The sequence below is a fragment of the Vombatus ursinus genome, unplaced genomic scaffold (assembly GCF_900497805.2).
Source record: "Vombatus ursinus unplaced genomic scaffold, bare-nosed wombat genome assembly UNPS02010548.1, whole genome shotgun sequence".
NCBI lineage: Eukaryota > Metazoa > Chordata > Mammalia > Diprotodontia > Vombatidae > Vombatus > Vombatus ursinus.
In genome coordinates, this window is record NW_020950326.1 from 4635795 (window position 1) to 4648388 (window position 12594).

A 12594-nucleotide genomic window follows, 5' to 3' on the forward strand; every position below is an offset into this window, starting at 1 on the left:
GGAAGGAAGGAAGGAAGGAAGGAAGGAAGGAAGGAAGGAAGGAAGGACAGATGGATGGATGGAAGGAAGGAAGCAACATTTAATAATGCCCAACTATGGGGGCAGCTAGGCGGCGCAGTGGATAGAGCACCGGCCCTGAAGTCAGGAAGACCTGAGTTCAAATGTGACCTCAGACCAAACACTTGACACTTACTAGCTATGTGACCCTGGGCAAATCATTTAACCCCAATGGCCAAAAAGAAAGAAAGAAAGAAAGAAAGAAAGAAAGAAAGAAAGAAAGGCCAACTATGTGCCAGGCCCTGTGCTAATAGCTTTACAAACATTATCTCATTTTATCCTCACAACAGTCATGGGAGGGAGGTGTTATTACTATCCCCATTTACAGCTGAAGAAACTGAGGCAGACAGAGGTTAATTGAGTTGCCCAGGGTCACACAGCTAATCAGTGTCTTGAGGCCAGATTTGGGTCTTCTTAACTCCAGACCTGGCACTCTAACCACTGTACCATCTAGCTGATGTGAAATAAAATTGGAAAGGTAAGCTAGAGGTAGGTACTAGAAAGCCTTGAATGCCAAGAAAAGAAATTTGTATTAAATAATGGGGAATCACTGATGGTTTTTGAGAAGGGGGCTGGATGATGGCAAATTTCTGTCATTTGAAAGTGGATGTAATTTTCAGAAATTGTTAAACATCATTGCCATAGGACTGGGTGAAAAAGAAGGCTTTATCATAAAGGAACAAAATGTCTCTGAATGGCATTATCAGATACTTAATATTCTTATACTCTAGCAGTCTGTCCTGTCACAGAGTAAAGCAATCTTAACAACTTATTCTCATTAACGTCAAGGTATTGTGTTACCTTTCCTGGGAACTTGTAAAAAAATGTCAACAGAGAGTGGACAATTCTTAATTCAAAGTACTGAAGTGCTTGTGGTGGTGCAGTTTCTGGGAAAGAAGAAATTTTGGAATGAGGGAGTTGGTTTTTTTTTTTTTTTGACACATTTTACCTGTGCTCAAAGTCACTGACATTAGTAGAATTTTAGAGATGGAAGGGAACTCAAAAAACCATGTAGGTCAATCTCCTTGCCAATGTAGATACCTTTCCTATAGTATCTCAAGTGAGTAGTCGTTCAGGCTATATTTGAACATCTCCAGTGACAGAGAACTCATTATCTCATCAGGCACATCCCTGCTTTCTTGCACAGTTCTACTGTAGGAAGGTTCTTTCTAATGCTGAGACATAATCTGCCTCTGTAACTTCCTCACATTTGTCCTACTTCTACCATTTTGAGCTTCACAAGTGCAAAGCAATTTTTCTTCTACGTGACCTTTCACATATTTGAAGATGGTGACCACTTCCTCCTATTCTCTCCTATGTGCTTAGAGTCCTTTTGGACATTTCCAGATCCTTCACAATCCTAGTCATCTGGTCGACATGCTGCAGTTCTTCCATGACCATTTACAAATTTGAATAGATACAGTCATAGGGTGTTCATGATTTCTAGACCTGGGTTCCATCCAGGCTTCATTTTACTACTTTTCTTCACCAGTTACCATGTCTTGGGTCTAGAAACAAATCCCTCTAGGACTTAACACTTTTATACCCTGCACTCCTGACCTAGAGCCCCACTGTCTTGATTGGTAGTTGCCTCAGAATCTACCAAAGGACCTTAGCTATGTTTCACTTCTTGTCTATACCAGCTGCCATTCCACTGTATGCATACCCTTTGTCCCTCCTTTTCCCATTTATTGTCATGGAACAATAATCAAATCAACTCTGTCATTGAATCTTTTTTTTTTCTTTTGGCTAGGCAATGGGGTTAAGTGACTTGCCCAGGGTCACATAGCTAGTAAGTGTTATGTGTCTGAGGTTGGATTTGAACTCAGGTCTTCCTGAATCCAGGGCTGGTGCTCTATCTACTGCACCACCTAGCTGCCCCTGTCATTACATCTTTAACAGGTGTGTCAATCTATTCCCCTTTGGCTCCCTTCATCAACCCTGCAACTTTCCTAACCAAAATATGCTACCCTGGCCACCACTCACTTATATATGTTGTTTCCCCCCTCCTCCATTACCCCATTAATATGTATGTACCTTGAGGGCAGGACTATATTTACTTTTTTTATTTGTATACTTAGTACTTAGCATGTGTTTGGCACATAACAAGAATTTAATAAGTGATTGATTCTCTTCCTTCCTTCCTTCCTTCCTTCCTTTCTCTTTTTTCTTTTTCTTTTTCTTCCTTCCTTCCACACATTCTATTGTTACTTTCATTTAGAAAAGTTCCTTTTAAATATTGTGAAAGGACTTGCTTCTATGGAACATGGACAAAAGCCTCCAGACATGGGCTGACCAAGGTGGAGCACAGTAGTCCAACTTCCCATATTTCAGACCCTTGAGAGCAAGTATGATTTTCCAGTAGCAATTTTGTTCCTCCAGGCCAAAGACTGTACAGATGGAGTATCCAGGCCAATTTGCAGAGATATCTAAGCTTGAAAATTTGGCTCTGGGAATCTGTTGTTAGTGGGAACTGAACTGGCATGTCACTGCAGTGTGTATAATCCAGTGGACTCCATAATTTAATAGAGAAATAGCATTGCCCATTCTAATCATCAGAATACAATTATAGTGTGAATGTGCTTTGGATATTAATGCTTAGTCTTTGATGCATAAACAATCTCATTTAAAATTTCAACACTGTAAGATACTAATCTTTCACAAGGGAATGAGAGAACTTTTTTTATTTTCTGAACTTAATAAATACCAAATAAAATAAGCATTTTCATATACAAAGTAGAAGAGAAAGAGATGATTTTGCATGAAACTGAATCTATTATGTACAGTTTATTTTTCCGTTTAGGTATATAATAAATTCAACCTATAACTTTCAAAGCTGACCTATTTGTCTGTGTTTCCTTCTGGCCTCCCTTCTGTTCTCTTCTGTACACTTTCAAAAAATGCTTTGATAACTTTCTTTTTCTTTTCTTTCTTTTTTTTTTAGAGGGAGGTGGTGGGGGAGAGGAGAGAAATCCTATCACCAGCCCCTCTCTTCCTCCCACTGTCCTTGGCCCCCAAATCAATGGAAAAAGAAATAGAAAAAGGATAAAACCCTTTTAGTAAATATGCATAGTAAAGTAAAACAGATTCCTACATTTGAGGTGGGGAGAACTTGTTTGTAGTTGAAGAGATAAGCAGAATACATGGGGAATGGACAGAACTCTAGCCAAACTCTCAGGCTAGGGAAGAATTGTTAATGAATAGTCAGTGCCCTAAATAGTGAGGTACAGAATTCTATTCACTCTGTCATGGCAATGACTTGCATTTAATTATTGGTTTTTTGGGGTTTTTTGGTGCTTATAATTTCATTCTCATCATTCACTGTAAAGCCTTTGGAACCCCTAGGAAAAAAGTGAGATTGAGTGACAAAAGAGAGATAATGAAATCAGAGACAGTGGAATAAAATGTTAACTTGTAGGTGAAATAGTGTTTCAGCAAGACAAGTTAAGGTTGCATCACACTGGGAGGGGAGTAGAAGTCAGCACCTCAGCTTCCCAGGACTGCTCAAGGCCTAATGCAGAATGTATTGTGGAAAGTGCACTGGCCTAGAAGTCAAGGGGAGCTGTGTTTTAGCTGGGGCTGTCACTACTAAAACACTATGCAAATTCTTATAACTCTTTATGGTGTTCCTGCCTACTCAAGCAGTCCATTCCACTTTCTGAAAAAACAAAACAAAACAAAGCACCACAACCCCTTTAGGAAGTTTTTGTTATGTTGAACAGAAATCTTTTTGTTTTCCACCCATTGTTTATATCCCTTGACAATTTATCAATTGGGGAATGGATCATATTTTCATAAATTTGACTTAGTTCCCTATATATTTGAGAAAAAAGGTCTTTATTAGAGAAATTCACTGTAAAATGTTTTGATATCACTTCATTGTTTATTGTTATCTTTTTATCAAAATGTAGTTTCCCTGTTTATCTCTTTTAATTTTAATTTAAAAAAATTAATTTTGCTTTTGCTTTGTCTTAGATCATGATTGCTACCTCTGACTTTTTTACTTCAACTGAAGTATAATAGATTCTGCACCATCTCCTTATTTTGACTCTGTGTGTGTCTTTCTGTTTCAAGTGTATCTCTTGTAAACAATATAGTGTTGGATTCTGGTTTCTAATCCATCTGCTATCCATTTCTGTTTTATAGGTGAATGCATCCCATTCACATTCACGGTTATGATTACTATCTATATTTCCCTCCATCCTATTTTCTTCTGTTTATACTGCTCTCTTTCTCTCTCTTTTTGTCCCTCCTCAAAAGTCTGTTTTGCTCCCTTAAACTGCCCTCCCATTTGCCAAACCCTGCCCTTTCTCTTCTTCCCCCTTCTCTTCCTATTAACCTATTGGGGAAGATAGATTTCTACAATTATCTGAGTGTGTATGTATGTGTGTATGTATACACACACACACACACACACACACATTTCCTTCTTTGAACCAATTCCATTGAGACTGAGTTTCAAGCATTGCTCATCATGCACTCTCCCCTTTAACCCTTCTACTGTAAAAGTTCTTCCTTGTGTGCCTCTTTTATGTGAGAAAAATTTCTCCATTCTACTTCTCCTTTTTCTCCCAGTGCATCCCTCTTTCTCACTCCTCCCTTTTTTGAGATCATCCCAACATAATCAACCCACACCTGTGCCCTCTGTCTATGTAGACTGCTTCTAACTTCCCTAATAATAATAAAATTTTTAGGAATTAAGTGTATTATCTTCTCATGTAGGGATGTAAACAGTTTAATTAATTTAGTCTTTTTCTTTAATTTTTCTTTCACGTTTACCTTTTATGCTTTTCTTGAGTCTTGTGTTTGAATGTCAGATTTTCTATTAAGCTCTTGTCTTTTTAACAGAAATGCTTGAAATTCCTCTATTTCATTAAATATGCATTTCCCATGAAGGATTATACTCAGTTCTGCTGAGTAGGTTATTCTTGATTATGATCCTTGCTTCACTACCTTCCAGAATATCATATTCCAAACTCTCCACTCCTTTAACATGGAAGCTGCTAAATATTGTGTGATCCTAACTATGGCTCCATGATTTTTGAAATATTTCTTTTGGGCTGCTTGCAATATTTTCTCCTTTACCTGAAAGCTTTGGGATTTGACTATAATATTCCTAGGAGTTTTCATTTTGGTGTCTCTTTCAGGAGGTAATTGGTGGATTTTTTCAAATCCTATTTTATTCTCTGAATCTAAGATAGCAAGGCAGTTTTCCTTGATAATTTCTTGAAATATTATGTCCAGGCTCTTTTTTTTTTATCATGACTTTAAGGTAGTCCAATAATTCTTAAATTATATCTCTTTGATCTATTTTTTTTTTTTTTTTGCTTTTTTTGGTGAGGCAATCGGGGTTAAATGACTTGCCCAGGGTCATACAGCTAGTAGGTGTCAAGTATCTGAAGCCAGATTTGAACTCAGGTCCTCTCTGACTTCAAGGCCACAGCTCTATCCACTGTACCACCTAGCTGCTCCTCTTTGATCTATTTTCCAGGTCAGTTGTTTTTCTAATGAGATATTTACATTTTATTCTTTTGACTTTGTTTTGTTTCCTGATATCTTATAGAGTCATTAGCTTCCATTTGCCCAATTCTAATTTTTAAGTAATTATTTTCTCCAGTGAGCTTTTGTACCTCCTTTTCCATTTGGTTTATTCTGCTTTTTAAGCAGTTCTTTTCTTCAGTAAATTTTTGTGCCTCTTTTAACATTAGGCCAATTCTATTGTTTAAGGTATTATTTTCTTCAGTAATGTTTTGTGCCTCTTTTCTCAAGTTGTTAATTTTCTTTTCATAATTTTCTTGCATCACTCTCATTTTCTCCCCAACTTTTCCTCTACTACACTTATCTCTTTACCTCTTCCAGGAATTTTTATTGAGCTTGTGTCCAATTAGCATTTTTCTTTGAGGCTTTGGTTGTAGCTGTTTTCATATTGTTGTCTTATTCTGAGTTTGTGCCTTGGTGTTCCTTGCCACTGTAATAGCTTTTTATGATCAATTTTTGTTGTTGTTTGCTCATTTTTCCATTTTACTTCTTGACTTTGAACTTTGAACTATATTTCTATTATGGTATGAATTGTTTTCCTGGTTCCCCTCGTAAGTCTAAGACTTGTATAAAGAGAACTGATCTTGATCATTATGACATAGAGACTCTATAATTGGGCTTATTAATCTTTTTTGGTCACTGACCCCTGTGCCAGGCTGGTGAAACCTACAGATCCCTTCTCAGAATAATGTTAAATGCATAAAATAAAATACATAAGGTTGCAAAGGGAACCAATTACATTGAAATAGTTAAATATATATAGATATATATATAATCTATATATATACATATGTGTACACACATACACACACACACATATATATACTATCTACCTGTTTGTCTGTCTATCTACCTATCACAGACTCCAGGTCAAGGTCTTTGGTTATCAAAGAAAGAGTCAAGGAAACTCACTAGATTTTGTTGTTCTAAAAAAGATATAAACGTTTAAACAGATTTGATGTGCTTTGAGTGAAATCATACTTGGCAAATATAACAGCTTAATATAGTAAGTGTCTGATATTTTGATGACCATAATGTAGGGTTTAGTCTGTTCTTTGACAGCAGCCTTATAAAAGGATCACACTGAAAATGATCCACCATGCTACTTCCCGTAACTCCCACTTACTTAGTTCTATTGCCTTGCCTTTGGAAGGACCTGGGTAAATTCACAGTGGGAATGTGACCCCCTCAGGCAGACTTTAGACACATGACTTGCTAACTCATTGGCGTTTACAAGCTCACTGGCTGTTAATATGGCTATCTCAGCTGAACTTTTTGGCAGAAGCCCTTTCCTACTGTTTCATCCTGATATCTAAATCCCCAGTGTAGCAATCTTAACTGGTGGCCTTTTTGACATTACCTAAAAAACACCTCTATGGTTTTGAATGTGTTTTGTCTGATGGAAGCATTATCCCATGGATAGGAATTCAAATCATGATCAGGAAATCATCCTCAGTCTTTCCAAATGCTTTCAAGTGTCTTCTACCCTACCTCAGTCATGAAACCTACAAGCTTCATTCCCAGATTTTGGTAAGATTGGAAAGACTGGTAGGAGGGAAGGAGCACAATCCAACTCAGTTTTCATCCTATCAGGTCCCCAGTGGTGGGCCTTCTTCATAATGTTCCCTACCCCTCTCCCACCCCAAATAGAGAACAATATAGTGATAGAGAGATCCTTATGGATCAAAATGGACAGATCCTTATGGATCAAAATCATCTCCCAGATGCCTGGCCAGTTTGGGCATATCATCCATCAGGATTCTCTACAAGCACATCCAGAGGTACTCTGAGCCTAGAATCTTTCAGCCACAGAATTACTAATGAGCTATGTACATAGAGCCCAGGGCCAGGGGAAAAGGGGGCCTTGTCATAAGGGAGACAGATAGGATTCCAATTAACCATTGGGTATAATAATAACTAGCACAGTAATGCCTCACTCATTTGGCATCAAGGGAGAATGAACAGTTCCACATGAATGAGTTTTCCAGGTAATTGAAGCTAACCAGTCTATGTTGTTATGCTCTGTAGCCAATGACAAAGCAGAGTTCCTCAAATGTTCTGAACAATGGCAGCATCTTTGGAATCATCATCACCATTCAAGAATACTTATTCAACATCTCTCAGCCCCTGGTGAATTGGTGGGCTTTGTACTACACAGACAATGAATTACCCAGAACAAGGCTTTGGTATTTGAAGAGCTTCAAATGAAAGATTGCTGAAGCATTTGTATTTTTGAAACTTTTGGACAGAAGTCATTTTTCTGAACAGCGGTACTGCAATATAATGGAAAGCACACTGCTTCTGGAAACCAGGAAATCTAGGAGACAGTGCAAATATTATTATTTCCATTTTACAAATGAGGATGCAGAGGGGCAAACCAGGACTTGAACCCAGGTCTTCTGTCTTCCAGACTTCTAGATCAGTGTCCTTTTTGCTCCACCCTACTGCTTCAAAGTCTCTAAGTTCCCTCTTAGTTCTAATATTTTATGTTTCCAATATTAATTATTATGCTATATTACATTGCCCTTGAAAAACAGTCATTCTCTTAAGAACTAATGAAGTATGCCATTGTTCTGGATTCCTGTTCTTGTATATTCTATTGTACTTTTGTCAGTCAACAAACATTTATTAAGTACTTACTCTGTGCCAGGCACTGTGCTAAGCATTGAGGTTACAAAGAAAGGCAAAAGATAGTATTTGCCTGTAAGGAGCCCAAGATCTAATATGGGAGACAACATAAAAAAAGCAGGGGGCCTGGGAGGGAGGGTATTTAGAGATCAGGTAAGATGAAATTCAGAGGAGTACAGCCATGTGGGAAATAATCAAAGGTGTTCTCCTTAAATGGAGGATTCAGGGAAGAGTTTTCTATTGTCCAATCAGAGAGAGAGAGGGAGCCCCTAGGGCAGGGGGGGTAAGGGGGTTGGGGGAGTGGGGTACTGAGGAGGTGTGAGTTTCAGGGTTGATGTGATCTTGCAGGATGATGAGATTCTGACAAAGTCTAGATTAGAGATGCCAGATGTCCTCTCTTACTCTCAGTTGTTAATTCTGATTACGTCAGTATGCCCATCTCTAGCAGCATTCTCTCTGTTTCTACTCCAGATTTGCTGAATCTTATCTCCTGCAGGCTGGCAAACCAGATAATCAAGCCTGTTAGAATTATGTCTAAAAGAAGAGGAAGCAAGCTCTGAAAGAGGGCCTGAATGGCTCTCCCATGAGTAGAATGCATGGGCTTTGTTGTACTTCTCTTAGTTGCTTAAATGCCTTTTTTGCGAACTTTCTTGTTCTTGGCTGTTTCAGATAGATGAAGTTGTCAGATAAATGACCTCTGTATTAGAAGTTACTATATATTACTTACTTTGTAGAACAGTAATTTAAATTTATCAAAACTGCTTTCACATTTATTTTATCTTAACAACTCCCCTCCTCTGTAAAATAGCTAGTATATTGTCTCCAGGGGTGTCCTGGACTCATCTCACAGGACTGCTGAATTTTCAGTGTGAGCATTTATTTATACCTTGGAAATCTGCAAATGCTACAATTGATTGATTGTTTAGACTTAAGAAAGTGAGGAAGAAAGTGTTAATAATGTAGATTAAACTTAAACATGCACTGTGCTTCTCAAAACAGCCAGCTGTTAAATGTTTACATTTAAAGAGCCAGTTGTTAAATGTTTACCAGTACACCACTGATTATCTCCATTTTTTAGATTCTGAAACTGAGGGAGGCCCAGAAAGATTAAATACCCAAGATGATGTAGATAATAAACAGCAGAACCAGGATTTGAACCCACGTTCTTCAACTCAAAAATCTAGTACTCTTTCATCTTCATCACATTCCTTTTTCTATAGGACCCCCACTGTCTCTCCACTGGACTCCCCACCTTCTAATAGGCCTGAGGCCTATGATTATTAATCCTTTCTCTGTGAGATGCTTCATACCTATAGGGCTGAAAAATATCAGTGGGATTGAGAGGAGCAGGGTGACTGATCTTAAAATTATAGTCAACATGGTAGAGCCACTGGAGTAAGTAAAGAAGGCTTCAGACATTTCTTTTTTTTTTTTTTTTGAACTTTATCCTCATCTTTATAGTCACCATAGAGAGTCCTTGAAATAATTCACTGTAGGCTATAAAGGTACTTCCAAAGTGAAGTTCCAAAAAGTGTTTTCCCCAGTTGGAATCATTATCATCATCATCCACTGGAAGCTAGGTGGCACAATGGATAGAATGTGGGACTTGGAGTCAAGAAGACCTGAGTTTGAATCTTGACTCAGATATGTGATCCTAGAAAAGTCACTTAATCTCTCAGTCTCAGTTTCATCATCAGAAAAATGAGGATGATGAGTGTACCTATCTCATAGTGTTGTGACGAAGATCAAATGAGATATAACATATAAAGTGCTTTGCAAATCTTAAAACAACATATACATGTTAGCTGTTATTTTTATCATGAATATTATTACTGAAATGTTTCAGGCATACATATTTTCATCAGTGTGGTCACTCCCCCAAACAACCCTTCTTTACCTTAGCAGATGTTGAATTAATTGGTAGGATCAAAAAACATTTATCATCTGGTAACCAGTCTTCTGCCAATGGGCCGCTCTGTACTTAACTGTACTAGGTTTTAGAAGACGTATTTACAGTCTGTCAGTGGCTGGCACATAGGAATATGTACTTAATAAATGCTTCTAGTTGGCTGAGTCCATGTATTTTAAGACCTCCTGACTTGGTGGGATCGACCAGGTTTTCCATCACCTGGTACTGCCTTCTAGAACCCTGGGTCACTTCCGTGGCATGACAGAGAATTAGAGGACTTCCCTGAAGGGTCATTATCAAACATTTGCTTAGTACCCAGTAGCCCATGGTGCACTGCTAGGCTTTGTAGCATATAGACAAAGAATTCTATAGAAACCTCAGCTTCTCAAGAAGTTGAGAAATGTAGTCTCCAGGGCAAAAACGCTGATGCGGATAAAAATGGCAACAACTTAAAAGACAAGCCAAAACAATCAAATGCTATGAAACCTGCCCATATGGTTATAGGACATTATAGACCCTGTAAGACCCTGTCAACTAATGAACATGGGGCTCAGTCTGGGCGATCAACATTGAATTGGCATGAGTCAAAATGTCAATTTTCCTTTAATCCATTTTGGAAGGCTTAGGATATGGGGATGCAATTAATCTAGTACCAGACATCCCCAGAAGTCAGTCAATAAAGAAAACAGGAAGCTCCCTCATTGCCACTCCCTGCAAGGTTCCCTTCCCCCATCCCCTCCAATGTATGCATTGGCATGCAGCCCTCCCTGCCCCCCATTCCTCTATAAACAAGATCTAGGCTGTTTGCTTTCAATCAGGGCGCCTGGATGTCTTTACACGGAGGCAGACAGAAGGATGATTCCATTCCCTTACATTGCCTATCCCACCCAATAGGCCCAATGAGAAACAGGTGATTGCAATGTGTGTTGGGAGAGACTTTTGATCTGGGTCTGTGCAAAAGACAGCTGAGTTAAGAAGGAACACTGTCAGATTTATTGCTGCCCTGAAAAGCACAAATATTAGGCTGCCTGCTTCTTGCTGACCTCTTTAGGCTTTCTATTTGGGTGAGATTTATTGCCTCTTGGGCTTTTTGAAATACCCAGGGACCTGTCCCTTGAACATTTCTGCTCATCCCTATTCACAATGACTTCCTGTTTGCTGGTACCACAGGGAGAGAAGACACAAACCACAGAACACCAACAGTATGTAATTTTTTGTTCCTGACTCCTTAATTTCTCAGCCATCCTAGGTGTTCTGTCAAGATGCAGTCTGAAAGTCTAGACCGAGAGATATCTATGATAGAAAATGTACATCAGTATTTCAAGTCCTCTAAATTTATTCTAGCCATTTGACAGTTGCTTGGAGATACAATCTCAATTTTTGCAATGGCCCCTTCAGCTAGATATTTATGGCAGATACAACTGTAATTATTTACCTGTAACAAAGTCCAGGTCTGTCTGCTTCAGGTGATTCAGGCAGCAGAGGGATGTAGAGAAAATATTCATCTTCCCCTTGTCCAAATTTTGACCTTTTGCACTCTTTCTTTCCCCCACTCTTTATGAAAATGTTAATGTCTTGGTGCTGGGTGGCTGAAGCCTTTCCCCAGTAGCTAGTCTTGATGTCGTTCGGAAAACAAATCAATAAATAGATAGTTATGAGTGAGGCATGCTTATAATAATAAGATTGGTTTTGTAAACTCATCAATGGCAAGGACAGTCTGATTTGTTTTCATATCCCCTGCAGCATCTCACAGTCTTCTGTATGCTCTGTAAGTATTTGTTGAAGGGAAAAAAAAAAAAAAATCATGTGAGAACTTAAGCAGTCAAATGCAGGCTACTCCACAAAGTAGTAACCTTAGACAGCTATGCATTTGCTCAAAACACTAGGTAAACTCCTCCCTGGGAATGGTCTCCAGCTGATAGCACCTAAGAAAGTCAGTCTTGTTATATTATCATTACAACCTGACAATATGCATCTGTGTGTCCCCAAACAGAATTATCCAGGCAGGCTCCTCAAACTTAATCACCATTAGCACTTGTGACTATTGAAAAAAAAAAAAAAGAATTTAATCCCCCCTTCAGGGACAGGACTTGTACTCAGATCTTTATGGCTCCAAAGTCAGTCCTCTATCCATTAGGCTTGACTGTCTCATACTTAATAAGAGTTAGACCTCATTAAAAAAAATAAAATAAAGTCTTCTACTCTTCAAGGCAAGACAATATTGCACATGACAGCCTTTTGTGCTGGCTCAGTCTATCATGAAATATGCCTTTTGGCTCCCTACTAGCCATCAGTGTGATTCAGAGCATCGTTTGGGATGCCAGAGCTTTAACAACTCTCCTTGGGATCTAGGCAACTTGACCACATGTCTATCTACTTCAGTAGCCATGCGATAATCCTGAAATGACTCTTAGGAGTAGTTTCAAATGCTTTCCAAATGCATAGAAGATAGGAAATCTCCA